We start from the raw sequence: 5,311 nt of genomic DNA, 5'->3' as shown, positions 1-5,311 counted from the left end.
GAACTATCATTATTAACATATTAGCTGATATAAATTATAAGACTAACACTAATTGTAATCTTGTAATTATTAAAATCTAATTTTAATTAATATACTAAGTAGAGTTCAAATCCTAGAATCTAAATTTAAGGTTAAACCCTAAGATAAAAATCTAAATTTTACATTAAGAACCCTAAGGTAAATAATTCAAACCCTAGGCCATGATCTTAAACCTAGGTATTGCGTAGAACTTGGATCTAATTGTATAAGTTCATGATTTATGATAGGATACGATTCTAAGGGTGCAATTATTTAGCGACACTAGAAGGCGATTCAAAGTATAAGGTAATGATTCTTCCCCTTGAGCTTTCCATCTTCTCATTAGCTTAAGTTATAGTTTTTATTAAAAAATTATAATTGATATCTCTCTCTTATAATCACATGTATTAATTGGTGGAAATTGAATTGCTATATTGCCTGCTTAATGTTCATCCTGTATATTTGTTCATGCTTGTGAACTATTTGTGTATTGCTTATGAACTTTAAACTGGTACATTAGTGGGAAACCCCCACCTATAAATGTACACTCATACTTGGGATGTAACCCGACTGGTTGTGATTAAAATGGACCTTCGACTTAGTGGTTATTGAGTAGTGGTCTAAACGGATCATTGATGTGGGCCTACCATCTAGGGTTATTGTGTCCAAATAGTTTTCAAGGATGGTCTTTTATCGCATGGTTTTGACACTCGCCCTATGAGGCCTATTTTGATAATTGCCCTATGTGGCTTGTTTGATATCGCCCTATGTGGCTTTGTTTTGATATTTTTCCTATATGGGTTCGATGTTTTATACCGTGTAACCATACGATAGTAAGCCCCATATATTGTAATATGATTGGCCACTAGTCGATGGGTTTCCGTTAAACATCCTAAGATGGTAGCCTCATGAGCCGGGGATGGTCGTAATGGGACACTATGCCCGAGCTGTCAGCTTACGATGGGCCATGTGCTCCCCGTAGTGACCTTTGAGCTTATCTAAATTGGCTGGTTGTAAATGGACTAATAATGACTTGGCTAATCATGCATGCATGGCATACTACGACGGCTTGGATCATTATGCCCATGCGATTACGCTGCGAGTTGTGCTAATGACCAGCCGATCAATTTATGATGATGACTTGGATCACTCATGCCCATGCGATTACGCTGCGTGTTGCGCTGATGACCACTCACATCTTTGGGTGACGACCCCATTGCCTGTCTGGATGTTTTTCCTTGGGCTCCGACCATCCGGATGATTTACCCGGGTCGATGATTGCATTCATGCATCCATGCACCTAATAAGACTGCATTTACTCTGTTTTGGTTGTCTAGATGTTTTATACTATTTCTTACCTAATGCGGCGGTGTGTAATCTTGAGGGGAATTCACACTGAGTTGGCCACTCATCCATCAAATATACAACTGTACAGGTAGTACAGGTGGCTTTAGTAATATGCTTGTTCAGACTTGATGAGGAGCAGGGTACGATCGCCAGGGATGCATGGCTATATTTACCTGGAGGAGCTGCGTGATCTCGTGGCTTATATTTATATGCTTTCCACTATTCTTCATGTATTAAATTCTTGTAAATCTTGTACTTATTAAATTCAGAGACATTGGTTTGTATAAGTCATTATGGGCAACTTCTTGTAAATTTGAATGATAATGAAATTTTCCTTTATGTCGATTTGTCCACACTACGCTCATTTGCTTACTCTGATGAAGGAAAAAAAAAATTGTGCACTCGAATTTGACCATCCTTTAAAAGCTAACACTCGGGTTTTTGGGACACGGGTCATATACTCGGGTCTTGAAAATTCGGGTCGTTACACACAATTGATCTACAATCAATCCAAGTTCCAACATAATTGATAAAACAACAAATAAAATGATAAATACATGGAATTGCTTTACACAAACCCAATGGCATGGCGTCAAAGGGGATCTAAAGGCATTGTTTTCACATCTATTTTCACATGTTCATGTTTTTAGAAAGAAGGCAACAAAACCTTTATTTGTAGTAAAATAAAAGTGGCAAGTCATAGAAATACCTACCTATTGAAGTAATGTTCCACTCTCAATTCTCTGCTTCTACCAACTGCTTGTGCTTTTCTGCTGGCAGACTATTTAATGGAAATCAATTAACTGGGGAAATCCCATCCACACTAGGGCTTGTACAAACCCTTGAGGTTTTGTGAGTGTTCCTCTAACCATATACTCATCTGTCCCCTTCTCTTGCTAGATTTCTATTTCTACTTCTACTTACCTAGACTTTTATATTTGTAATTGCTGCTTTTGCAATAGTCGGCTTGATAGGAATTCACTAAATGGTCACATCCCAGATAACCTTAACAACCTCACGAAGATCTATGACATGTGAGTAAACTTTCCAATAAATAAATAATCAATGAACTCCAAGTTATACTTCGAATTGGAACTGACAGTAGCCCCATCACAATCCACCATGATTATCGATGTCAACTTTCTTCATGACCCTTTTCTATCTCTTTCAGGCATTTATCAAACAATCATCTAACGGGCCCAGTGCCTAACCTGATCAGAATGACTTCTCTTAATTTCGTGTACTAGATCATCATGGAAACTCCATTAAATTGAATGCACCAGAAAGTGCTAATGGTATCTTGTGTTGCTTCACCAGAAAGACCCTAAAGCTGGCAATTACACTTGACTATCTCATTTTTTTTAATAAGCAATTAAAAATTTATCACATTTATCTTTGTTATTGTTAGTGAGATATAATGGGTAAAAGCTACATCAATAGTGCCAAGAAATTCACAAATCCGACACCACTCTCAGCAAACAGACGAGAAACCTGCAGTTTATTCATACACATGAATATATGCATTATCGAGAAAAAACAACATTGTAAAGAAACATCATTCTTAAGAAGCCAGCTAGTCTACAAACCATTTTCTAATGAAAATTCTCACATGGCTTTTTAATTTCAGTTTTCAATTTCATTTCATAGTATTTTTCATTTTTCTTATCATTTAAATTTATTTTTTAAAAAAAAAAACACTAAAGTTAAAATTTAAAAATTGTGAGAATTCTTCTGTTGCTTATTGTCATGGACAATTTTAAATTGCTTATTTTTTTTTTTAAAAAAAGGTACTAAATAAAAATAAAAATAAAAAACACTAAAGTTACTAATTTGTAACTTCATTTATCTTTGTTGTTGTTAGTATTGTGTGGTGGACCAGGGAGCAAGTAAAGTGTTTCTTTTGCCCAAGGTTGAAACACACAAGGAAAATTTAATGAGAATATTACAAAGTGTCTGGCCACAAACCTTAATCTAGATGACCCTGAACCATTACCTACTAGAAGTGTGCATGTCATAAAAATAAATTTAAAAAAAAAATTTGTGAGAATTCTTCTGTTGCTTGTTGTCGTAGACAATTTTATATTGCTTATTATTTTTTTTAAAAAAACACTAAATAAAAATAAAAATAAAAAACACTAAAGTTACTGATTTGTAAATTCATTTATCTTTGTTGTTGTTAGTATTGTGTGGTGGACCAAGGAGAAAGTAAAGTGTTTCTTTTGCCCAAGGTTGGAACACACAAGGAAAATTTGATGAGAATATTGCAAAGTGTCTGGCCACAAACCTTAATCTAGATGACCCTAAACCATTACCTAGTAGAAGTGTGCATGTCTAAGACCTGCCCTGGTGTTACTATAGGAATCCTATCCTAGCCTAACATTGAGAAATTCTCTTATTTTCATATTTACATAGTAAACCATGTTATACTATTATATAAGTGCATGTTGCAATTATCATAAATTCTTTAGCCATTGTAAGTGTTCCTTTATTGTGCATCTGTTCTCCCTAATCGATTCCAACTTGATGGCCATTGGGCATTTTTTTCACTTTATTTGATTCCAACAAACTTATAACTATAGGCCAAGAGAATTTGGAGGCCTCTATTTAGAGCTATCTTAAGGGCCTATTTGGTTACCTAAAAAGTTCCATGTAGATGGCCTTATCCAGATAGTGGCACATGTCCATGGTTTGTGGATGAGCATTGGCACTAAAAACAGATACATGGTTGTAAAATGAACTAACTGTTGCCTTGTACAATGCATTTTCGATAATGTAACCAAATAGGCCCTAAGGTTTAGTTAAGATAATGGTATTAAAGTAAGAAAATTGTTCTTTTACCCACCCGTACATCTTGTGCCATTTATGGGCATGTCCATGTTCAGCAGTTAATACATTTCTTGTTGTCATCTAATAGGGAAGAAGACAATTAAACTTGAAATATGCACTAGACAGAATGGTAACACTAGAAATATAAAAGCTACCAAGCATAGTGTTGTCATCAGGTTTATCGATGAAGCTTGATGAGCTGCAGAAAGAGCTCTCTTCAAGTCATGAAGGAATATTGCCACATACCATTCTTTCCACCCAATAGATCAGCACGTTAAGTGCCGAAAAACCAACTTCCATGGAGTAGGTAAGGACTAGCCTAGTTTTGACTATCATAGGAGAAGTTTTTAAAAGGCTAATGGTGGATGATCCACTCTTCTCATTGCATACAAGTGGGGCAATCCAGAGTTCAAATCACTTCAGCCTTTTGACGCCACTCGTGCTAGGAGTAGACCATATAGAGGATTTGTTTTTATTTATTTATTTATATTCAAGACCATTTTCAATTTATTGTAATAAATATTATATTTTTTTGTTGTGTAGTAATATAAATTTTGTTTAATATTCAGTTTTATTTGTATTGCATCATTTTTATGTTTCAAATATTTAAAAAATACAGGTTTCGATTGAATTATATATAATAAAAAAAATTACTGGAATGCTAGGGCCTCTCAAATCCATACAAAGGCTTTTACCGATGCTAGTGTAGAAATCTTATGGCGCTTTTCCATGAGAAAGTGTCCAGAAACCACTTTTACCGGCGCTCAAAGTGACTTTTGTCGATGCTTATTCACATAAAAAAAGTACAATTTTAAGCACCGGGAAAAGTTGCCTAGCGCCGGCATATCTTTTGCCAACATACCTATTTATCGACGCTTGTCTAGCACCTATAATAGTATAGCTGGCGCTTCTTTGGAGCACCAGTAAAAGTGCCATTTGTTGTAGTGAGAGGATGATGCCACTGATATGAACTGGGACAATTCAATTTATGCTTGTGCTATAGCATTCTAGTGTTAGAAATCATTTGAAGCACCATTACTCTTTAAAGGCAGTAAGTACAAAAAAAAAAATCATTTTTTTTGTTAAAGATTCTATTACTTTCCCTTTTATTGCATGATTC

General features: G+C 35.1%; 2 long non-coding RNA genes across 2 annotated transcripts; both read left to right on the top strand.

The window, feature by feature from the left end:
* The first annotated feature begins 256 nt into the window (after positions 1-256).
* On the top strand, positions 257-1,708 carry LOC131244481 (uncharacterized). The gene is made up of 2 exons (XR_009170317.1): positions 257-324; positions 1,454-1,708. It is a non-coding gene; the product is annotated as an uncharacterized LOC131244481 (long non-coding RNA).
* A 2,325-nt stretch (positions 1,709-4,033) lies between these two features.
* On the top strand, positions 4,034-4,759 carry LOC131244480 (uncharacterized). The gene is made up of 2 exons (XR_009170316.1): positions 4,034-4,498; positions 4,536-4,759. It is a non-coding gene; the product is annotated as an uncharacterized LOC131244480 (long non-coding RNA).
* Positions 4,760-5,311: the final 552 nt, after the last annotated feature.

The sequence above is a fragment of the Magnolia sinica genome, chromosome 4 (genome assembly GCF_029962835.1).
Source record: "Magnolia sinica isolate HGM2019 chromosome 4, MsV1, whole genome shotgun sequence".
Taxonomy (NCBI): Eukaryota; Viridiplantae; Streptophyta; class Magnoliopsida; order Magnoliales; family Magnoliaceae; genus Magnolia; species Magnolia sinica.
This window is presented reverse-complemented; position numbering and strand designations above follow the sequence as displayed.